Genomic DNA, 26400 nt, shown 5'->3' with positions numbered 1-26400 from the left:
CACATGTACCCTGATTTCTAACACTATTTAAGGTACAGCATTGACCTTGAGTGGAGAAGTTTCACTAGTCTCCATCTAGAGAAAATAATTGCAGCACATATTACAGAAAAAGCTAATAATTTCCTTAACTAATATAAAAATAAGAAATGAAAGTAATCACAATGAAATGCCATTCACCAAACAGGCTGACAAAAGTGTGAGTGGAGCTAGAAATAGGGATTGAGGGACATAGACATTGGGAGAGCATGTGAAGTCATATCATGCTCCAAATGCTCAAAAGTAAAGACAATAGAACATTATAGATATATAGATATACAATATAGATAACAGAACATTGATTCGCCTAATCTTTGTGTAAGCAATATGAAAGTGACACTACCAGTACTATGCAATTTATCATTAAGTCTTAAATAGCAAAGTACTAAGTGCAACAGTATTTACACAAAGATATTAAAGGTATTGTAACAGAAAAAGAGCAAACTTAAATAATACATGTTTAATAAAGCAAAGGAGATTATATAAAATATATCACATTCATACAATATTTTCAAAGATGGATTGAAGTAATTATATACATAATAACAGTATGTATGGAAAAAGCAACTTGCAGAAATACACATACCAAAAGTCATTTATAATAAACACATTAACTCATACATAATAGTTCTGTTTTGTTTGGTATAAAAACTGCTACAAATAATTTTTAAAAACTAAAAATTATCTATCACAAAACTTATCACTGTGGTTGTAAAAATGGGCCACAAAACTAGAATTTATATAATAGTAAAATAATTTCAGTTTTCCTGATAAAATATTTTTACAAAAAATAGGGTCAAATCAGAAATAAAATTGGTGGGACAAATTAATATAGTAGAAATGAAGAATCATCTGAAATGAAAATTCATCGACATGAGGTGATGAATATGTCTAAGAAGAGAAAGATTGAGTGGAAGCATCCAGGTCCCAAATTTGGATGGGGTGGGGTGTGATGTATGGAATGTTTTCCTCAGAGCAAGAAACAATTTAGTAAGGGAGCATTTCAGAACAATTATTTAAAATAATAGAAAAATGCAGGGCAGAGGTAAAGAAGAAAATATCAGGGATGTAAAATAAGTATGTACTAGGAAGGAACATGCTAAATACAGTAATGTATGAACCATCCAAAGGCTTGAATTAAAAATAAACAAGAGAACACAATCTTTAGTATTACAAATTGTCCATTTAGTTCACTTTACCTATGCCTACAAGCTGTAAGATGAAATGATCTGCTATTGCATACTTAGCTCAGAATAAACTCATTTAATCAAAGCTGTGCAATACAAGAAAACTAAAACAACAAAACAGAATGTTGTAGTGCTTGTTGGACATGCAGTTAGTTCGTGCTATGAGAGGCTACTTGGTGTCCATGTCAAGGTCAGTCTTTGTGGCTGGAGACATGTCTCACACTGATACTGGAGAGGAACTGAGTTCCCAGACCTCTATACAATGGTGTCCAAATATTCACAACTCCAGTTCTAGAATATCCAAAACTCTGTTCTGATCCATACCAGCCCTTTGCACACTTGGTGCACATATATACATGCAGACAAAACACTTAGCACATACAATAATGTAAGTAAATCTGTAATAACTGTAAAAGATCACACAATTTTTCATTCAGGGAAAAGGGGCAGGTCATAATGTTGGGAAGGCCCTAGGAAGCCAGGGCAGTGATGACATTGCACAAGGTCACTACTAAGGCTAAAAGAGCCCTATGGGGGGTTATAGGATAACACGTAGGTACACTAATAGGTAATCTCAGGTGACTGCTGCAGTCACACCACACATCATTGTTAACTCCAAGTTTAGCAATTAAAATTCAGAAAGAAACCAATTAGTTCAGACATGATCCTATCAGCTCATAAGCAAGTAAAGCCTTCAAATTATACAAAAATATTTTAAGGTACTAATTTTCACTGTGTACAATTATATACAGAGAGAATATATACAGAAATACTCTCCAGTGTACTATTGTATAAGGAAAATGTAAACTGTAGAATCATTCAGTTTCAAACTCTAAATACTAAGGAAACCCTTGCAATGTCCCTGTCCTCTCTGATGACTCTATGGCAGGGATGAGTAGAAAGCTTAAATTATTCACTTTAGAAAATAATTTGCAACATTAAGACCACTGCAGTGTGACTAGGACTCAGTTTAATACTTGTGCAATTTAAAATATAACTGTTTGTATTCTGATTCAATGCAAATGAGTTAGTTTTCTGTTATATCTTGAAGGCCCAAGCAATAGAGATATAAGCGACTGTTTTGCTTCCCTGTCTGCCCGTGTTTACACGTAATGGTTGTATTTCATTCATTCCAGCAAGATTTGGGCTCTTCAGTTCCTGTGAATTTCTTCGTGCCTTTAATACTGCTATTTCCTAAGAGAAAGGAAGCCGTGCTCTGAGCCATCTTGGAAGATATAATTGTGCATGACTCCCTTGTCTCCTATTTCAGCTGCTAATGGTTAATTAGTTTGTGCACTTGGAGTTTGGTCTCCTGAGGAGAGAAATTAAATTTCTTCCTTGTAGCCTAAAAGACCAAGGCTACATTTCTAATGTTTTTATTTTACTCAGACTGCAGGGCAGTGCCTTGAGCATCAGCCGCGGCGGTGCTAGGAGAAATACTTAAGCTTAGAGACGGATGATGCATTTTTTGAGCATGACAGTTATAAGAGGAAGTATCTGAGGTCTCAGGTGGCCTATTTAACATACCTGCTGACTGTACCACTGGATTCAGATATAGAACCATTTCCACACACTTGTCTATTTGACTCAAACAGAATGACAGAGTGTTAAACTTTAGAGAAAGCTAGATTTGATGTCATTTCTATAAAAGTTCTAAACATGGTTCTGCCACTTACTAGTTATCCAGTACTTAAAGATATCCTTAAGTTTCTCATGTTAACTGCCTCATCAGGACCAGCTGAAAGATAGTTGATTCAGAGTATGTTACACTTAAGATGGTATATTCCCTAGTATATATTCAATCATTTACAGATTTTTTTTTTTGTTATTGAGATATACATAGTTTCTTTGACTATTGTGAAGTACTTTAACTCACTTAAATACTAGAATTTATGTTAGGATGACCACAGCCAGGTCATAAGCAGTTGAATAATTAGGAAGGAATCTAAATCATGTGGCTTTTAAACATGGATTTTATGGGAAAGGCTTCCATGCAATTATTCATAACATAAGAATTGCATAAGTTGCAGAACTGTGTGAGTTAATAACATGATTAACAATATCTTTCAAGCTTTAAAAATTATGCAAAACGTAAAATTGACCTTCGAACACAGTTTCAAGTTCACACTATTCTTTGTTAATAATGAGAAAAGCAAAAGGATTCATGACACATCCAGTGGCTACACTTAGTAAACAACAGAGTAAATATCCAGATTTACGTACCAGTGGTTCATACTGGCATCCATCATGGCTGCTAATGTATTCATTGTTAAAAGTTCAAAGGTCATAATCATAATATTCTAGCTCTTGAATACACCATTGCCACAGCTGTCTTTCAGGGTCAAAAGTGTAAACTCAGGATAAAGTGGCATGGCTAGCTGACGTGCAGATGGTTTGGTTCTTTCTTAGAGAAATAAGGCACTTGTAAGATTTCTTTCTTCCTCGCATTTATTGTCCTTGGCCAACCTCCAGTTCGCATAACCATCACAAATATGGCCACCATCACCCATGGAGTCAGGATAAATGAAGATAGAGTTTACATGTTTTATTAAGGAAAAATGTAAGTAGCAAGTTTTTAGGGATCTGGTTAAGGCCACTCTTTTAGCACTTGGGTCAAGCATATAGCACGAAATCTCTGAATACAATAAATAACTTATCTTTCTTACCCAATAGCAAGACACTCCTAACCTATGATAAAAAACTGTGAAATATCACTGGATTTGTTGGTATATAAAGAGTAGATAGTAGTGAGAGATAAGTCATTTGTTGGCCTATTGAGAACTTTCTTGTAAAAATTTGAAGAGTAGAAATTCATTCCTGTATTTAACACACAGTCTGCGGAGAGCTTAGGCATTGGTATTTACTCTGTATCTATCAAGAACCTTGATACCCTATGAGCATATACAGGGGGAGGAGGTCCCCCTCAGTCACTTTCATAGGGGAGGGGAATAAGGGGAAAATGGGAGGAAGGGAGGAACGGGAGGATACAAGGGATGGGATAACTATTGAGATGTAATATGAATAAATTAATAAAATATATTTTTAAAAAAGAACCTAGTTCAGAGGCGAGCACATCCATATTTATGTTGAACTATTTGGATTAGACTGACTGATGAAACTATGTGTATTCCATTATTAAGCCAAACCTAAAATCTATAACCTGACTAATTAATTAGACAGGGCATGCTACCCATCTGTTCATACTTTTAAATCTGATTTTTCTATTTGATATACAATTACATTATGCATGGAATAGATATATATACATATATGCCTTATAGAACTTATTATATATATTTAAATTTTATACATTATATAAACATACACTATGTAATATATATTATATACATTTAGAATTTTGTATAGAATACATATATATTTCAAAATCTAGAGAAATTGTCTAAACCTATTGGCTCATAAAAATCAAGGAACTACAATTTGAGCAGCACAAAAACCCAGTGTGAGTTGACTCAGATATTATGTATTATTGGTAATGAAGGTTTCTGTCTCCACAGAGAAATCGTCATGAAATGGAAATGGGATAAATCTTTCCCTTATCTAAGTAAAGGGGATATTTAGAGTATGTGCTTATCACAGACTTGAATGTTTTGGTTGAAGAACAAGAGGAAACAATTTTTGTGTAGCACATTCCCAGATTCTGTGTCAGTACTAATGTATTTACTACAAGGCTTTCTGTATTAATACAGATGTTTGTTACATACGTAGTAGGTCCCTTTGCAATGATGCCTGACATGGCATCATCTATTACATTTTAAAATCATAATATCTAACACTCAGTAGATAAATTTGATTATAAAGGGAACTTCATTAACATGTGATATAAAGGGATGTGCACTCTCTTGTCTTTATTATTTTCAGACAATCTAGTGTGGTATCACAGAATTATGGCCTTAAAAACTGTTACAGAGGTGAGGCTGTGTAGTCAAGAGAGGCTCTCCAAAGTGTCTGAAACTTCCTGGCTATTGTTCGCTCACTATGAGATAATAAGGACTAGATTAGGATCTCTCTGTTCACACCTCACTGCCTCTGTCTGCACTTACTTTAGTACGACAGTTAGCTACGAAATATGCAGCTCTCTGTGATTCAGAAATTACCATAACTACTATTTTATGAAGGAACAGGGTTTCATTTCTTTTCCTTGTGGTTTGCATGACTTTTAGGATGTGGAGCATAATTCATCGTAATTGAAGATAAAACAACCAAGGAAGTGACACATAATGAGATTCCTCTTTATGAAGATAACAAATCCCAAACCAGATACATCACATTTCTTGTTTTGATTTTCGTTATCAGCTTCCTTACAGATTAGACTCCACAAGGCACAGGTGTCAAAAAGAGGCAAGTTTTCATTATTCATTGCATTGCAGAAAGCAGAGGATTTTTTGTGGTCTCTTCTACCCACATGTCATAAGAAGATCTCTAACTGAAATATTTGTAGTGTATGTCTCCAAACTCTGTGTCAGCTTGTGGTAAAACATTTCATTTTTGCATCTTATACATAATCAACATTAGATAAACATAAATTAAACTCAGATTCTTTTCACAGTATATCCTGCTTTACTGCCAAAATTGTTTTTGTTAAAACATTGAATAATTTGGATACACTACCAACTGTGCCTGTGTGTTCTTTCCCTATTTCTAAACTGGTTATTTCTGCAGGAAAGTTCATTATCTCCTGTTTATTAAGTATTTTGCTGTTGATAATTAATTATAGTGATGGAAAAATAGAAGCAAAAATGAAAGATTTATCTTCATTTTTATCTGTTCTTTCCTAGAAATGTATCTTTCCTGTACAACCTGTAACGATTTGCTATTACATATTATCACTACCTTTGTGTTACTTGATGAACTATTTATTTCTGTTATAAACAGAGATGGTCAATTCAGAGTAATAACAGTTCATAAAAGGAGAAATATTCTTCAAATACAATCAAGAGAGACAGTAGGGAAAATCTTAAGCAGAAGCTTAAGAATAGCATGGTGACAAAATCATAGCCTTAGTAATCCTCAGTCTTTTACCAAAGCTGGCATCCTACCCAGAGGGGCCAACAGCCTGGGGTAATGTTAATGTTTCATGGCTCTTGATGCCTTTTCCTATGTTTAACTCAAATGGTTTTTTGAGAATTTTATATAATATGTTTATCATATTCTTTTTTCCTACATTAACACTTACTAAACACTCCTGTATATTTCTACCCACTCAACTTCATATTCTTTCTCTCTAAAAACAAACAAACAAACAAAAAACAAACAAACAAACAAACAAAAGACACCAAAATGGAGTCTGCATGGTGTAGAAAAACGTAATAATCAATGTCACCCAGCTATGGACTTTGTAAGCCACAATAGCTACCTGTTTGCAAGATATATCCACTTGTTCAATAGTGGCCAAGAAGGTGTGGAAGTAAATTACCACTCTATAATCATATTTAAAATATGCACCATATTTCAATTAAAAAATCAATTGTGTTGTTCATATTTGCTTCAGCTAAATCTTTCTTTACTCTTTCTATTGCTTGTTTCTATATTACTGGTAAATCAACTTTCTACTATAAAGATCATAATGCCCGTTATTGATCGCTTTCTAAATTCAGGCACAAAATTAACTGTTCTACATGCATTTTTCTAAATCTAAAACAATCATATGGAATAAATATCAGTATCTTCATGTCACAGGTGAAGGAACTAAGGTTCAATGACTCAGGTGACTTACCCAAAGCTAGCTAAGGGCACAGTAGAAACAGAATAGAAACTGTGTTGATGGTTCCTATTGCTATAGTAAACAAGGGCACAGTAGAAACAGAATAGAAACTGTATTTGATGGTTCTTTTTGCTATAGTAAACAAGGGCACAGTAGAAACAGAATAGAAACTGTATTTGATGGTTCCGATTGCTATAGTAAACACCATGACCAAAAACAACTTGAGAAGGAAAGGGTTTATTCCTGTTTACAGGTTACAGCTCATCTTAAATAAAGTCAAGGGAGGAAATGAAAAAAAAATGCCATAAATAAACACTGCTTCTTGTCTTGCTTCGTGGACTCAATGTCAGCTACCTCTCTTATATAGTCCAGGTTCGCCTGCCGAGGAATGGCTTTACCCACTGTGAGCTGGAGCCCTCTACATCAATTTCCAATCAAGAAAATACCTTACAAGCATCTCCACATGCCAACCTGAAGGAGGCAGCTCTTCAACTGAAGTTTCCTCTTTCTTGATACACCAAGTTGTAAGCCAAGATTATCTTTCTCAAGTTCACCCTTGTAAACTTGATGCACAAACTAACACTTAAGCCATATCCTTTTATAGTTCCCACAATCTCTTTTTAACAACACATATAAAACACAGCCCAACTTTAAAGATTCCACAGACTTTTTAAATGCTCAAGATTTTCAAAGGTTAAGATGTTTTTAAAATCCAAAGTCTCAGCAGGGCATGGTGGTGCACATCCTTAATCCCAGCACTCGGGACGCAGAGGCACACAGATCACTATGAGTTCAAGGCCCGCCTGGTCTATGAGGTGAGTCCAGGACAGCCACGGCTACACAGAGAAACCCTGTCTCGAAAAACAAAACAAAACAAAAAATCCAAAGTCTCTTAACTTTGATTTCCTAAAAAATGAAATGTTAAAAGTTACATATTTTTACTGTCATCATGGCAGGACCAGGTCTCCTGCTCCTGTGTCTTCAGGGCAGGGCCCGCTCTCAAACCAGACCCATGACTCATAGCAATGAACACTTGAAAGTAAACATAGTGGACAAAAGGCTATACTGTGTGACACAGCTGCTGTGACAAGATTTTTGTTTGTTTTATTTTACTGGGGGGAGATTGCAAGGGCAGAGGGTGGATATGAGGGATGGGGAAAGGAGAGGGATTTTGGTGCATGCCGTGTAAATCATAGATATTCAATAAAAGGAAACAAGTTACATATTTTCTTATTCAGAAAGAGAAGAATCACAGAACAGTTACAATCAAATCAAAGCAAGACCCAAAGTTTTAGCATTCTTAAATAGTCTACATGCAGTATTCATGTGAGAATTAAAGACTCTACTGGGCTATTTATGTGATATTTTCAATTAAGCATCTGCGGAAGTGAAAGCATCTGTGTTTTTCTAGGGCAATGAATGCTAGTTAGAAGGACATAAAAATCAGCAATGATTAATAAAAGACTAGCATTTTTGAGGCAAAATATATTGGGGTGTATTTCCTCATGATCAGAGTACAGATGCTATGGTCCAAGGCTACATCTCAATTTGTCAGTCAAACTTGAATATGTGTAAGTTTCTTCTACATGGTTTTAGTTCTGAAGGCAAGAATATCTCATGGGAATCAATTGACAGAGTTAGAATTAATGAAGAGGCCACAAGAGGCCATTAGTCAGAGTTAAGCTTCAGTTGCAGAAGAGACTCTAGCATAATTAGAAATGCCAGGGCCATGGAATGACTATCAAGGACAGTGTTAGGTGTGGAGTGGAGTTGGCCTGAGTCTATGACATAAGCTGTGTATGCTGTGGCTCACAGAGCTGGAGATGTTGTATTGCCCAAGCTATTGGAGCCTAAAAGATTGTTAGTGAGCCCCACACGCTGGACATAAAGCCACACAATTTGCTTTAATCTGAGAGATATTATCTTTGGTCTCTATTTCATAATCACAACAGAAAGTACAACAGGTAAAACAGATAAAAAGCAAACATACCTAGTTCAAAAGCATTAGTTCTGTTCATGTACCGAGCTGATCTCCAGAAGAAGTAGGTTAACTATTGATAACACATAGAAATTCTTTTCCAAACCCTTAAGGTATGGTCAGATTTTAATTTCAACACAGGCATAGAATGACAGTGATCATGAAAATAATGAAGGTGAACTCCCTAGCACACTTCAGAAAACACCTAACATTGTATATTAAATTGCTAACTTTCAAATTATTTGTATTATGAGTCAAAATGAGAAATGTCTTTTATATCATAAATCGAGAACACCACTTATAAATGTTAGGCTGGGCTAGAAGTTTTGTGCACATTCTGGAGACTCATTCTTGATACATAGCCTTAGAAACATTGGTGAAGAGTTTCCGCCATCTAAACAGACTATCATTGTTGTTGTTGTTTTCTTAATAGTTTTCTAAGGATCTGAAAGTTACTTTTTCATGAAAACAGCCAGAGACTATGAAAATCCTTCCCATTTCCAGAAGAGTGAGAAAGACCTAAGAAAAAATGGGAGGCAGATTGAAGTAACAGCAGTGTGCTGAGAGCTTTAACTAGCACTTTCCAGAACTAAATGAACTCCCAGGAAAGGGAATATGTTGAGAGACAGAAAGTTACCATGTCACACAGATGGAGATTTCCAGAAGAATCAACTGATTGTGGGAAATATATGGAGGGAACAAGGCTGGTATAACCTACAATTCTATTTTTAATCAATTGCAGATTTGGAAATAAAACATAAACTATTTTAAAAGCTTTCATGAAAGGAAATAGTCTTGTTGTAAGACCACTGTGAGGAAGTAGTAGGTCAGTAAATCTGATTGGAATTGTGATATTCGTATCCGTTTCAGTAAGAAGACATTTCTATTAACCCACATATTTTGAGATATTATTGACAGTTATTTACCCACCCTAATCTTTCAATTGCCTTTACACAAGTTTGAGCTGGAAAGAATGCCAGTATGTTGATATACACATGTACTCTAGCATTTCGGAGGTTGAGGCAGGAGAATCATGAATTGTAGACCACCTCAACATCATGAGACTATCAAAACAAGCAATTACTGTTATTCAGAAAGGCTATTTTGATGAGAATGTTGTAAATAATAGCGTCTATATTTGTTTAGCAAGACAGTTTCTATTTGTTATGCACTAGATCCATAAGGGTGGCTTCAATAAATGGCATAATAAATAAATTAACTTTATTTTACATATCCTATTTAGAGATCTTCCTTAGTCATCCGAACAAGACACAAGAGTTGCAAACAAGTGTAGTTTTCAGTGTATATGGCATTCAGATTTTAATGAAGAAATGTTTAACAAAGCATACCTCCTCTTAGGATAACCAGTTGTGGTTATTCATTAGAATTGAGCACATGTGTTCTTTCCTGCCTTTCTTTTGGAAGGTATCTTTTCTCATCTCTGCTCATCTGCTTATCTTTTGTCTGTTTTCAATTTAGATATGCCATAAAGGTGACACATTGCTCACTATCAAGGTCATGAGTCCAGCTGTCACAAGATACAAAATGTCAACTCTTTCTTATGAACCATGTCTTAGATTCTCTCCTAGTCCAAGCAGTAATATTAGGAAAGCCAGGGACTTTCTTGAGTCTCAGTTTTCTCGTTGATAAAAAGGGAAATATTACAATCCTGGCCTCCATGGAGATGGACTTATGAAAGTTTAACATTACTGCTGTAATGTAAAGGGGGCGGGGATCCTCTTTAGGCAGAATCTTCTCTTTAAACCTGAAAACTTTACAATCTGTCGACCTTAATATGACTACCAGGATATTGACAAGCAATTAGAACTGTGGACTTGGCAGTCTTCTGTCTCAACAGTAAAGCCGTTTCCATATATATGTATTTGATGTTCTGGCTCTCAGAACCATGTCTCATTTCCCTTGAAATGTACATTGTCTTCACAGGGACATACATGTGCTACCATGTAGTCACAGGTAGCCAATACCCACACAAGGAAGTAATAAGTATGTAACACATTTATTCCAGCTGATGTCATCAATAAAATACAACTCAGCCAAGCATAGTGCCTAAAGCAGGGAGATTGTCTCAAATTCATACCTTATTTGTCCTTCATAAAAGTCTCCAGAACACCTAGCTACAGGAGGTGCTGACTTTATGCTCCTTAACACCCATTGCTTGGAGTCTCAGCTAAGGTCATCCTCATGAACTCCTAGAGCCTCCCCTGTCCCAGAGATGCCCTCCCTTCAGAGTTCTAGCCTCTCTCCTGGTTCTTCTTCTCACCTGCCGTCCTCTCACTGACCCCCTGACCCCATTTCCCACTTATTTCTTTCCCTCCATCTACTTCAGGTGTCTATTTTATTTCCTGTTCTGAGTGAGATTCAAGAATCTTCTCCTGTGTTCTCTTTAACTTCTTTGGGTCTGTGGATTGTAGTACCCTGTACTATATGTCTAATATCGACTTATAAGTGTGTATACACCAAGTATGTCTTTCTTGGTCTGGGCTACCTCAATCAGGATGATTGTTTTTAGTTTCATCCAGTTGCCTTCAAATTTCATTATTCCTTTCTTTTTAATAACTGAGTAGTATTCCAGTGTATGAATGGACCACAGTTTCTTTATCCATTCTTCAGTTGAGGAGCATCTAGGTTGTTTCCAGATTCTTGTTATTACAAATAAGGCTGTAGGCTGTCACTTTGTTCTGTTGACAGTGACTCCTGCCTTATAGAAACTTCTCAACATCATGAGGTCCCATTTGCTAATTGTTGACCTTAAGGCCTAGGCTGTTGGTGTTCTGTTCAGGAAGTTGTCTCCTATGCCAATGTGTTCCAGGCTCTTCCCCACTTTTTCCTTTAATGATTTAATGTCTCTGGTTTTAAGTTGAGGTCTTTAATCCAGTTGGACTTGAGTTTTGTGCATGGTGAAAAATATGGATCTAATTGCATTTTTCTATATATAGACATCCAGTTAGACCAGCACCATTTGTTGAAGATGCTATCCTTTTTCCATTGGATAGATCTGGCTTCTTTGTCAAAAGTCAAGTGACCAAATGTGTGTGGATTCATCTCTGGGTCTTCAGTTTGATTCTATTGATCCACCAGTCTATTGCTTTGCCAGTACCATGCTGTTTTAATTACTGTTGCTCTATAGTACAGCTTGAGACCGGGTATGGAGATTCCTCCAGAAGATCTTTTATTGTATAGGATTGTTTTTGCTATTCTGGGCTTTTTGTTTCTCCGTGTGAAGTTGAGAATTGATCTTTCAATATCTTCAAAATATTTTGTAGGTATTTTGATAGGGATTGCATTGAATCTGTAAATTGCTTTTGGTAAGATGGCCATTTTTACTATGTTAATTCTCCCTATGCACGAACAAGGGAGGCCCCTCCATCATCAGAACATTATGATGAGTGGATCTGGGCCCAGGGGTCCTGATCAAACTATGGCACCAGCCAAGGACAATACATGCAGTAAACTTCGAACCGCTAGCCAAATCTAGACAACGGATAGGACATTCTCCACAGTTGAGTAGAGAGTAGGGTCTGATTTTCACACGAACTCTGGTGCCCTATATTTGACCATGTCCCCTTGATGGGGAGGCCTGGTGGCACTCAGAAGAATAGCAGGCCACCAAGAAGAGACTTGATACCCTATGAACATATACACGGGGAGGAGATTTCCCTCAGTCACAGTCATAGGGGAGGGGAGTAAGGGGAAAGCGGGAGGGAGGGAGGAATGGGAGGATACAAGTGATGGGAAAGCAATTGAGATGTCATATGAACAAATTAATAAAATATTTTTAAAAAACAAATAAGGCTGCAATGACCATAATTGAGCAAGTATCCTTATGGTAAGGTGGAGCATCTTTTAGGTATATGCCCAGGAGTGTTATAGCTGGGTCTTGAGCTAGATATATTTCCAATTTTTTAAGAATCTTGCATATTGATTTCCACAGTGGCTTTACAAGTAAGTGTACAGTCCCACGAGTAATGGAGTAGTGTTCACGCAGGGAAGGAGACACCAACCCACACATAATGTCTTGGACCCAAAAATGTGTTTTGTCTACGAGAAGCGTATGGCCAAAGATAGAACCAAGATTTAGAGACTGGCAAACCAAAGGCTGGCCCAGCTTGAGACTCACCCATGGCAGAGGACTGACCATTGTCTCTATTAATGATACTCTACTATGCTTGCAGTCAGATGTCAAGCATAACTGTCTTCTAAGAGGCTTCATCAGGTAGCTGATAGAGACAGATTCAAAGACCCAAAGTCAAGCAATGAACCGAGCTTGGGGAGTGCTGTGGAAGAGTGGGAAGAAGGATAGGGGAAGATGGAAGAGTCAAAGACACCACAAGAGTAATCTAACCTGGGCCCACAGGGCCTCACAATGACTGAAGTTCCAACCAAAGAGCTTGATGAACAGAAGGTCAACCTGATATACATATGTAGCAAATGTGCATCTTTGTCATCGTGTGGGTCCTCTAACAATGGGAGTACGGGCTGTCCCTGAATCTGCTATCTGGGTCACTTTTCCCTAGCTGGACTGCCTTGTCACTCCCAGGAGGGAGAGGATGTGCTTTGTCCTAGAGTGACTTGAGATACCAGAGTTGATTTGTACCAGTTCCTTCTCTGGAAGGAAGGAGAGCGGGGAATGTGAGGAGGGAGTGGGAGGTGGGACTGGTAGGAAAGGAGGGAGGGCCTGGGTTCATATAGTGATTAAATAAATAAGTGTGGGTAAAGGGTCCAGATCAACTTAGGTTACAGTATAAGACCTTGTCCTCCCCAAATGTAAATTCACACATACAAAGCTACTACAATGTTGACTAACTCAAAACGGTTATCTTTAATTGAATTATCCCAACCAAACCACAAAATCAGACATTTTTCTAAAGCAAAACTGTCCAGAGAAGATATAATCACTATGCCTAAAAGAAAATTTCTTGAGTCAAATATATTTTCATACTGAAGCTTAAATAATGTTAAGTCATGGTAATTTTCTTCATATTGAAAATACATAGTTAGTACTCTATTCCTAAACTGAATATAACCTCCTTATGAAAAAGGAAGCTTCCAGAGTTGGGGAAACTTTAATGTTGGCGCCAAGCGTGCTGTGATAATTATTGGCTCCTCCTTCCTTAAAATAATCTATTGTACATGACATTGAAGATGGCAAGGATTTGCCCCCCTAGAAGCAGGAACTTTCACACTATTCAAAAGCTTAGCTAAATATCATAAACAAAAAGGAGGATTAGTTATTGAATATGCAATTTTGTATTTTGTTACTATCATCTCTGTTAGGAAATTTACAGAGAATCACCTAACCATTTTGTTTTGTAGATTGCTGTAATCTTCACTCATTTGCCCTGTGGAAAAGTTACATGTAATTCTCTACCAGAAATCAAAATAATATTATTTCTAATGTCACTCTCTCATAGCAGCAGTGATTCAGATTGGAGACAGAAAGGCCACAAAAGGATGTCTAAAAGGTATCTGTGAAATGTAATGGACTTAAGGGGTACGCTGTTAACCCCTGAGGATTGGGAAGGAAAACAATGGCATGAGAAAGTTAAAAATATATACCATCTGAAAGATACAGGAAACCTGTGAGGGTTAGGATTTTGGGACAAATGCTTATGTGTGGTGCATGGTGTATGAGGACCACAAAGATGGGTAGAAATAGAATAGCAGGGGGAGAAACCATAAACTGTGTCTAGGTCAAAGGCAAGAAGAGTAAGAAAGCCTTTGAAAGCTACATCATTCACACACGATGCATATTATTTTAGGTCAGACCCTTCCTCAATCACACGCAAGATAACTTATGCACAAACAGTGTGGGAAAGATAACAGGATGCCTCACTACAGTGAAGGTTACAAAGGGTAGATAGTGCTTGTCACTCTACATATCCTCATCGTTTATCCCTTGCCATTCTCCCCAGTACTTTGGCATTTAATAAGTGTATTGGACATGCTGACCCTAAAGCTTAACAGACAAGAAATCAGCAACATTAAGGGAAACAACAATTGCTTTACTTGTTTAGCGTTGCTTTTGTTGCGCACTCCATTTTAATGGATGCCCTGAACTCAATAGCTTCAGTAAAATGAAATTACACTCATGGGTTATATATCTATGTATTAGCTGTATATGTATCTCTAAATGGTCTGCTTTTCCATGTAGTGTTGGTTAGGACTGTAGTTTTCTGGAGCTTTGGCTGGTCATGTGTATGCAAAATGACTCACTCACATGACTGGAGTGGAAAGGAGTGTTTCCTGGGCACTAATATAAGGCTGTAAGCCCAAGTTCCTCCTCTGTCTTCCAGAGGTTTTGAATGTGATGCTTCTCATAGGACGATGACTGGCATCAAAATAGGAGCATTCCCAGTATGACAGTAAGAGCTGCAGATCTCTTCAGGTCCGGTGACATTGGAATATGGTTACGTTTCTGTTGTATTCTTTTAGTTAAGGCAAATATCAGAGAAGGCCAAGATGCCAGTTAAGCAAAAGTAGACTCTACTGTTAAAAGAAATAGGAAAAACATGCTATGTCACCTGACACAAAACTACCCAACATACTGCAATCCCTCCATCCATTGGACCTTATGTAAACCTGAAACCCAAATAGTTACATATAATATCCTCAATTTTTATAGTTTAAAACTTGAAGCTCAGATCTTATATTGTAGACATAAAACCAAACTAGATGTGACTGTGATCCTCTCCATGTGCCTGATAACTCATAAGAAAGTATATGGATAGCAGTCATACATGTGTTTATAAGGTATATTTTATGACTTTGTTGCTCCTAGCCACTAATTGTAACCAGGAAACTCTCCTTCAATCCTAGCATGCTCAGATAATTAAACAGCATGATTTTTGTTCTCTGGAATTGTGTCTTCTGATGCTTTTCCACAAATTCGTATGTTGAGTTGTTGTCATTCATGAAATTACAAAGAGAAGTTGGGGCACAATGTTTCCTCCAAGTTTTTCAACCATGTCTACTTCTGGCTTGATCAAATACTCATAATTGAAAGAAAATCTATAGGGAAGGTTTCTAGCTGAATTGAAAATTACTATTATTATAACTAAATTAAATCCAAACAAAGTATACTATAAAATATGCATAGACAGCCAGCACTTTAAAACCCATGAAACATTATTCCCATAAAGTCCTTCATTAGAATTCGCCTCAAGTGCTCTATTCCAAATTTTGTTCTTAAAAAGCTGTAAGAGCTGCCTGAGAAAGTAGCATCCCATTACACGTAGTTTTCCTACAGAAGGAGCTGGTTGACCATATAGCTGTTCTGCTTTAGTTTACTTCCCCACCAAAGGGATCAATAATATCACTATGTCTTATGAGAGGTGCTAGAAGTTCTCTACTTAACTCATTAAGAAAGATTAAAAGACTGTTGTAATTTGGTTTGTCCTAGAAAGAGGATTGGGGGAAACATCAAGTGTCTGAAGAACTGAATTCAATTCTACTGTGAGAACAAATAGGAAGCATGCAAGTGGCAGTTATACAGTTGGCAGAACATGTCTCAGGGGAGTTTTGCTAAAAACATGCTGTAAAACCATGCATTTGAGTTTGAAAGGGATAGAACAGTGTCCCACAGTCTCCTGTAACATGAATAGTGTTCTCTTGTAGTCTGTAGTGTGGAGAGTGGCAGATTGCACATGAAGGCATGGACGTGGAAAGGTCGACCTATAGTGTGGGCAGGAGGCTATGACTCCATAAGATGGGTAGTATGTATCCTTAGATGATTGAAAGTTGGCACATTAATGGAGTTAATTAGCTAATAGCTAATGAATCTCCAATGAGTTTAATACATTGATAGTGTTTAATCAGACACAATAAAACTGTTCTTCATATCACTATATCACTGTTATTTGTTTCATTTATTGCTAGTAAACATAGCATACATGCCCAGGAAGTGTGCATGTATCTATGTATTTCTGTCTGTATGTTTCTGTGGGTCTGGGTCTGCCTGCCTGCCTGCCTGTCTGTCTGTCTCTGTCTCTGTCTCTCTCTCTCTCTGTTTCTCTGTCTCTGTCTCTCTCTCTCTCTCTGTCTGTGTCTCTGTCTGTGTGTGTGTGTTTGAAAAAAAGTTCCAAAAGTGAGACAGAATCTGAATTGCATACTTTCAAAGCACAAACTGTGACATTACTGATACAATACCAGAATGTGTTAGTGCCTCGGGCATAAGAACATTTTCAATTCTTTAAAAACATATTATGAGAACAATTGTAGAATTTTTCACTGAGGACTTCTACTATAATTTCATTTGAAAATCACACTTGCTGTGAAATTCTCAAGGCTGAGCAATGAAATGGTGTAATTTTTAGCAAGTGCCAACAATTTCCATGTGAATGGTGCCTTTATTGAACATATTTTAACACTCCTATGGATTAATAATGTGTTAGCAGAAAAAGGCATGTTGAGCTTGGTGCAATTATCCTTCCATCCCAATTATACTGTGACATTAAATCTTGTGACATTTAATAAGAAAGGCCATTTCACCCATGGCTACCTCTAGTGCAGACAATTTATGCAACAGTGTCCAATAGATGAAATTATGAAATGGAGGCCTTCCAACATGCTGATATGTCTAACTGCCCATGTAAATTAAATAAGGTGTAGCAAAATATATAAATTGTTAATATTATGATTACCTTGTACCTGAGACAAAAGAAAGATGAATTAACCACCATGGCTTTTGTCTGTTGCAAAATAAAACAAACGGAAGTGGGTGACTAATGGGATAAAGACTTGCTTTGAGAATCAGGACTTTAGCTTTCTGCCCATAGGAAGGCTTTATGATTTGTTTCATAATGTATATTTGACATATAACAATAGAGAGTAAGATAAATATGTTTGACATAAATTATAAAGTTACGTGATAGTTTGAAATTGAAACTCTAGCATTTGAGGTTAAGTCTTGATCAATCAAAGATATTAAGATAACTTTAGTGTTTGTTTCTGTGCCTCGGGCACAGAATATCTCAACAGGTATATTGCATAGCTACAACTAAAGTGATAGTGTAATGCTGATTCCAACTTAATTGGCATTCTTATTTTGGTATCATGCTGGAAAGTAAAGTATAGCATGCTGGTGAAATATTTATGAAGGTAAATATTTACTGTTCATTTCAGCCTTTCACATATGAAAAGTCAAATGTGACAGAAAACAAACTACCATGCATTTAAAGGAATTACTAGTCCTCAAATGGCCAAGAGAAATTTTTAATTTAAATATTTTTCTTGGTTATTCTTGGATTTACAATTTTTAAAAATCAAGAGAAACTTACCAAAATTCCAGACCTTTAGAATGCTAAAATAATTCATGTCATAAGGGTGTGTTCTCTAGGTTGTTTTCCTGCCATGTAGCAGGAATAAAATCCTCATTGACTTGGGGATGTGAGTGGCTCCTTGGGATCCTAGCCTAGTCCATCATTTAGAAAGTTTTTGTCATACTGATGATGTATTTATTGCTCATTACCATGCTACATTGTTTCTTCCTGGAAATAGGTCCTAGGACTTACTTGTTTCTATCAGACCATGTCTACTGTCTAGTCTATTGCTGTCAGTGCTGGTTTGGTGGTGTTTAATTTCTTGAGTTCTTTATATATTTTGGATATTAGACCTTTGTCAGATGTAGGGTTGGTGAAGATCTTTTCCCAGTCTGTAGGCTGTCACTTTGTCCTCTTGACAGTGTCTCCTGCCTTACAGAAGCTTCTCGGCCTCATGAGGTCTCATTTATTAATTGTTGACATTAAGGTCTGGGCTGTTGGTGTTCTGTTCAGGAAGTTGTCTCCTGTGCCAATATGTTCCAGGCTCTTCCCCCACTCTTTCTTCATTGCTAGTGGGAATGCAAACTAGTACAGCCACTTTGGAAATCTATCTGGTGCTATCTCAGAAAAATGGGAATAGGGCTTCCTCAAGACCCAGCTATTCCACTCCTTGGAATATACCCAGAAGATGCTCCAGCACACAACAAGAAAATTTGCTCAACCATGTTCATAGCAGCCTTATTCATAATAGCCAGAACATGGAAACAGCCTAAGTGTCCCTCAGTAGAAGAGTAGATAAAGAAACTGTGGTACGTATACACTATGGAATACTACTCAGCTATTAAAAACAAGGAATTCCCAAAATTTGCTGATAAATGGATTGAACTAGAAATGATCATAATGAGTGAGTATATCCAGAAGCAGAAAGACTCAAATGGTATATACTCACTTATATCTGCATACTAGCCCAAGGGGCATGTCCCATGAAAGCCTTCACTTACCAGGAAACTGGGACAGAGGGGAGGACATACTATTGGGACTGTAGCTGAGAGAAGCATGGGAGAATAGCAAAGTAGAAGGATCCAGAGGGTCCTAGAAACCTACAAGTAGATCATTATGATAGGCAGATGTGGGCCCAGGGGTCCCACTCAAACTAAGGCACCAGCCAAGGACAATACAGGAGGTAAACTTTAAACCCCTACCCAGATCTAGCCAATGGTCAGAACATTCTCCACAGTTGAGTGGAGAGTGGGATATGACTTTCTCATGTACTCTGGTGCCTCACATTTGACCATGTCCCCTGGAGGGGGAGACCTGGTGGCACTCAGAGGAAGAATAGCAGGTTACCAAGAAGAGACTTGATAACCTATAAGCATATACAGGGGGAGGAAATCCCCCTCAGGAACAGTCATAGGGGAGGGGAATAAGGGGAAAATGGGAGGGAGGGAAGAATGGGAGGATACAAGGGATGGGATAATCATTGAAATGTAACAAGAATAAATTAATAAAAAAATTAAAAAAAAAAGAAAAGTATGAGCAAAAAATTGGAAAAAAAAATACCACCTTATCCCTCGTTCTCTGTCACTGTACTGCACACTAATCTTAAAATCCTCAAAGGGAAAACAACATGGACTCCTCAAAGGTCCTTTGGTATAAATTCAGTTTGGCAAAGTTAATTTTTTCTTTCCTATAACAAGGAACTGGCATGGCTATAACTGATATTGATATTACAGTGCATGGTGTAACAGGATGGGACAAGTGGAAGTATGGAAGTTAGGCATTGGAAAGCTAATGGAACACCTTTTGCCAGCGAGAAATAAAAACCGAGCAGAAGAGTTAAGAATACAAATGCTATGTCATGGTAAAGTCAGAAGTATTTCATTAAAAAAATAAAGCCAGTGACCTCACTAGGCCCAGGAGGTTGACTAGGTTTCCAGTACCAGATAGGATTTTGCCCTTGCGAAGTGGACCTTAAATCCACTTAGACAACTCTTGATTATCTCCTAGAAATGACATTAAAGATTCACCCACGGTACCTCAACAACATGACGACCTAAACATGAACCAAACAAAAGCAACGGCAATAGACATGCTATCGTGGAAAGGGAAAAACTCACAGAGCCCCACCTGCAAACAAAAAACTAAAGAACTACAGACAAGCAAAATATAAAAGGTAGTCTCTCCATAAAAGAGTTCCTTGGGTGGTTATCCAATACCAAGTGATTGGCACTTCAGTACTAAATGGACGAAGGAGGTTATAACAATATATTTATCCATATATCTGTATGTATAAATTAGGGATGGAGGGCATCATTATGGGAACAGACATGAGGAGCATGAGGCGAGTGGTAGGAAGGAAAGGGAATGGAGAAAAACTATATTTTTAACTAAAACTATTAATTAAAAACTACAAAATTAATAAAATGGCAATGAATAATAATACATGTAAAATTACTATTATTTTACAAAATAATTTTTACAATATCATTTTATTAGAGACATAATTTTCTGAATAGAAGATGAGAGTGAAGTGTAGCGAGCAAAGGAGAAACAAGGACAAGACTGGCTGCCCTTTTACCAATTTGACTGGGGCAAGAGCTAGATGCAACAAAGTATCTCACCATTCCTGTGGGTGGGTGCATTTCACATAAGCAAAGTGTTAATACATTGGATGGTGTGTCACAAGTAGGTAGAGAAGAGATGATGACATATTCAAGTTATTCTAAGATCAATTTTGTTTTGCTGAAATGAACTTTTTACTGCCCATATTGGATAACACAGTTGGGAGTTTATTCCTGTAGAAAAGTCCATCCCCACATCTTTTTCTGGATTTCTGCTTCTAGAAAGAGAATTCTTGTTTCATAATCAAAAGCATAAACAACTTCACACCGACACTGTTGCTATTCTAATGAACACAGGACTGGAATACTGATAAATCTTCCTTCTCAGGAAAGGTTTCGGAGTTCAGACCATAAGTCAGTTCAAGGATAGCCTCGTCTACAAAGTAAGTCCAGGACAGCTAAGGCTACACAGAGAAACCCTGTCTCAAAAACAAACAAAACAACAACAACAACAACAAAAAGATGTCACAAGGGAAGAGGATGTGCCCGGTCCTGATGTTAATTGATGTGCTGAGATGGGTTGGTAGGGGCTCTCCTTTTCTGAGAGTAGGGGAGGGGGAGAATGTGAAGAGCAAGGAAGAGTGAGACCTAGAGGAGAAGAGGGAAGGGGCTATGATCAGGACATATAAAGTGAATACATAAATAATTTAATTAATTAATTATTAATTAATTAATTAATTTTTAAAAGGAAAGAAAGAAAGATACATTGCCGGCAAGAACCAAGCAGAGAAGTGGCCTGCATATTACTGAGTGTCCCTCGCGTCTTGAGTTAAGCAACACATCCAGGCCACACAGTTCCCTGCTGGTTGAACTAGCAGAAGCTTTGTAGTATTGGATGGATGGCAGAGTTATAGACTTGTAGTGCACTACAAGACAATTTCCACTGTCGTGTGAACTCTAGTACTCCCAGATCTGAAACACATGGCTTCTCAACTGAGCATCTAATTTCCACTCCTTAGTCCTTTCCTGCTGGGTTGCTGCAGTGGGAAGTTGAGTTAGTGTACCTTTATCTTTTAGGGTGACTTGACCTTGGTAACTTTTCCCCACCCCATCCCCCACCTTATTAAATAGAAGCAACAATATTCAAACATATTAAAAATACTTTGGGGGTAAGAAATAAAATGCATTGTCATATTTCTTCTTTGATGAAAAAGAGCATCTAACAGATGTGTAATGTGAGAAGGAAAACAAGTGGTCTATTGATAAATTGATTTAGTTCCCAACATTATTGGGAGACAGATGACAGAGGTGCCTTCATATGTAATCATTAACAGCGGGTTTTTCTAGGATGCTGTCTAGGGCTTGTGAGTAAACAAGAATGAAGTTACTTCATTGCACCGTAGTATACACATCCATCTTCCACAGTTAAAGGGCAGTTAAGAAAATTGCCAATTTCCTTCAATGATCTAGTTTGTGGCTTTTATCATGAGATGGTTAATGTATGAATAGTAGACCTAAAAAATGCAATTTTTTTCTCCCCTACAGTAATATGTTTGCAGTAAGTGTGACATTAACCTTTTAAAAGCTTTTGCCTGAAACCAAGAGTCAAATGATTTTAGCAGATGTTATTAGCTCTTTTTTATTATTTTCATTTTTTGTAGTGCTAAAGCAAGTTTCCTAGTACAGCTCAGTTGCCATGTTTGCATGATAAATCAGCATAAAAAATTCTATAATTCAAACTAATCAGGCTTCTGGAAGTTCTCTTACAGTTCCTACTAAAATATTGGAATCTGTGCTATACATTTGCTTTGCATAGACTAGATAGTCAAGATTTCTGTGCATCTCAAAGTCCTACATTCAAATTCTGGCATCTTTCAGTTTCCTTTAAAAATGCATTTAATGCACTTTATAATTTCTCAAATATTCTTTAATATTAATGCTTAAGATTTACAATAGAAATGTTTGCAATCCTTTTATGGTGAAGAATAGCACATTAGTAACAATAGTAAGTTGTAACAGTAAAACATGAGTGGGCATTATAAAGATTTAATTCTTAATAATTCTTTAACTCTAGTTGTACTTTCTATAATTAACTTCTATTTTCATATTAAGTGAAAAGCTAGATTTAAATATTCTATACCACTTGGAATGTCAAAATTAACTTATCTTGCTAGGTTGTGTTGTTATCTAATAATACCTTTATTAGAGAAAATAAATGTGATGTTTTAGTAACTGCATCCTATTTTATGTCTATTTCATAAAAGGATAACCATCTAGATTCTCTTGGGAAACAATCTTAAAATATTCTGTGCTGTGCTAGATGGTCCTAACTCCCATCAAAACCCTTGGAATGGAGACTATGGGGCTGTTGATAAGCATCAAGAGAATGACATAAAAATACAATTATATGTGAGGAAATAAAGAATTGGTCATGTGGAATATTCTAAAAATATAATAGAAAGATTAAAGAAATAAGTAGAGTGTGTATTCCCCAAGACAGGAGAGGGGAATTTGTGTTAGCATTCTTAACAAAGATTAAAAATTTGCACACTTCAGGACTGCTCTTCACCTCAAAGAATTTTATCTTATATAAATATTTTAAGATGTTTGATACCAACAAAGTGTAAAAAACAGACCTGGGCAATATATGAATTTGTATGAACAAAAATATCCCATTATAGAGAGATGATCATGTAATGATACTTCATAATATAGAAGGCTCTTTATGGCACACATTAAAGAGGACATATATACACATTTTGTATATGAAAATTATACATATATATTAGAAAAAGAAAAATATGAAACAAAAGTTCAGTGTGTCTCTGTGTTTAATCCTAGCTCTTGAAAGGCAGGGACAGGTGGATTTCCAAGCTCAAAGGCCAGTTTGGTCTACAGGGTGAGTTCCTGACCAGAGAACTCCTATACAGAGAACCCTGTCTCAAAACAAAAGAATAACAACAAAACAAAAAGAGTACATACTGCTCTTGCAGAGAACCAGAATTTGGTTCCCATACCTACCTAAGGTGGCTTGCAAGGTGAGTCTAGCTCCAGTGTGATCTGACACCGCTGGCCTCTGTAGTGCCCTACACTCATATTCATATATTCACAGACAGACACACAGACACATATATTACAGGTAAATCTAATAAAATTCTTTTAAATTGTTACAAATATATAATTGCTCTAAGGTTTTTATTCAGAGGCACTTTTCATGAATTACTTAAAACTCAATTTTTTTCTTTTTTTTTTTTTTAACTTTATTCACTTTACATGCTAATGGTAGCACCTCCCTCCTCTCCACCCAGTCCCATCCTCCCTCTCTCTTTCCCCATCACCTCTCCCAGACTTTGGAAAAGGAAGCCCCCAACCCCCTTCTAGCAGCTCACTCTGAAACATCACGTCCCATCAGGACAGAGGCATTTTCTTCCCCTGAGGCCAGCCAAACCAGAGTGAAGTTATTGAAAAGCAGGCAACAAGTCCATATCAGAGACAGCATTTGCACCTGCTCCCCTTACTAGGGGACCCACATGAAGACTAAGCTGATCATCAGCTACATATGTGTAGTAGATGTAGGTCCAGTCTGATTGGCGCTTTAGTCTCCCTATGACCCCCCTCGGCCCTCGTTAGTTGACTCTGATTGTCTTCTTGTGGAGTTCTTGTCCTCTCTGAGGCCTTCTGTCCTCCTCCTGACTTTTCCTCAAAGATCCCCATGCTCGGCTTAATGGTTGGCTGTGAATCTCAGAAGCTGTTGTATCCACTGCTGGGTGGAGCTTCTCAGAGGATACCTATGCTAGGCTCCCCTCTGTAAGCATAGCAGAATATTGTTAATGGTGTCAGGGATTGGTCCTCTCCCATGAGTGGGTCTCAGGTTGGGCTAGGCATTGGTTGGTCGTTCTTTCCATCTCTGCTCTTACTTTATTCCTGTATATCCTGTAGGCAGGGTAAATTTTGGGTCCAAGTCTTTGTGGGTGGCTTGGTGTTTCTCTCCCTCCACTAGAAGTCCTGTCTGCCTAGAGGGTGGCTTCTTCCATCTCCATGACCCCTACTACTAGGAATCTCAGCTAGAATCACCCCCATATCATCCCAGGAACCTACTCTGTCATAGGACTCCAACTTTTCTCAGCTGTGCCTGTGCCCTCTGTTTCTCTTCTCTATCCAAGCCCTCTGACCTCTCTCCCATGCTCTCCCCATGTCTGATCTTCACCTTCATTTCCTTCCACACTCCCTCTCCTACACTGTTCCCTCTCTTCATTCATTTCTTCTTTCTATTCTATTCCCCCTTGTGAGTAAGATTCAAGCATCCTCCTTGGGCCCTCCTTGTTACTTAGCTTCTTTGGGTCTGTGAACTGTACTAAGTTTATCCTGTAATATATAGCTAATATCCACTTATAACTGAGTACATACCATGTGTGTCTTTATGAGTCTTGGCTACCTCGTTCAGGATCATCCTTTCTAGTCCCATCCATTTGCCTGTAAATTTTATGATGTCCTTGTTTTTAATGGCTGAGTACTATTCCATTGTGTAAACGTACCACAATTTCTTTATCCCTTCTTCGGTTTAGGGACATCTAGGTTGTTTCCAGTTACTGGCTATTACAAATAAAGCTTCTATGACCATACTTTAGCAAATGTCCTTGTTGTATGGTAGAGCACTTTCTGCATATATGCCCAGGAGTGGTATATATGGGTCTTGAAATCTCAACAATTTTCTAGCAAATGAAAACAAACCTTATTTCTTCTTGAAATTACAATCTATGATTACCTAGGAAACACAGAAAAATGAATGTCATATTTTTAAGGTATAGAATAAAATCAAGCTCACTAGTGCAATTCTCATTCAATGAACTTCTGAAGTTTCACAACATAAAATAATGTGTAAGTGTTACAAATAAAAAAATTTTAAATCATTAGTATATTACATGTATATCACTTGATTTACCCAAGTAAATTGGTAAATAACTACTTTATTTTAAAATTAATTTGTGTGTACTTGATTATTAAAATATTAAGTGTCCATGAAACATGTTCTTCATAATCAATTGCACACAGCTTCACCTGGAAAACTCATCCTATTTACAGTAATTTGTGGATAGATGATAAGAGAGAATAAAAGAAAAGAAGTAAATATATCTCTGAAACAATGAAATTTGGGGGTCAAATATTGAAAAACAAAGTCTACTTAATATTATTAATTCTCCATGAATCTATTTGTAAATGTAAAAAAAATCTTCTTGGAGTTGTATGAAAATAAGAATTCTTAGAAAATAAAGGAACCTGTCTTGTGAGAGAATCTTTAGAATAATAAAAACATTTTTAAATGCCATATTCTGTATGTCTCTGGGGTTTTTGAAGACCCTATTTAACTATTTCACCTCATATATCTATCTATTAGACCTAGAGTATATATTCTTGTGATAAAATTAGACTCGTTTTTGACATGAGCATGATTTGCATCACTATACAAGATTAAATACCATTGAATTAAAAAATAACCTTATTTGTGAGTAACAATTAGGGCCTTCAGATGAGGAGTAGATTTAATAATCTACCTTTTGTTCTATCCTCCCTTTCCTTCTTTCAGCACCTATCTCCTTACCTACAAAAGAAAGATAAAGGAAAAGAGATACGTCCCTGA

Source organism: Acomys russatus, chromosome 24, assembly GCF_903995435.1.
Source record: "Acomys russatus chromosome 24, mAcoRus1.1, whole genome shotgun sequence".
Lineage (NCBI taxonomy): Eukaryota > Metazoa > Chordata > Mammalia > Rodentia > Muridae > Acomys > Acomys russatus.
The sequence above is the reverse complement of the archived record's forward strand: the minus strand, read 5'-3'. Positions refer to the sequence as shown.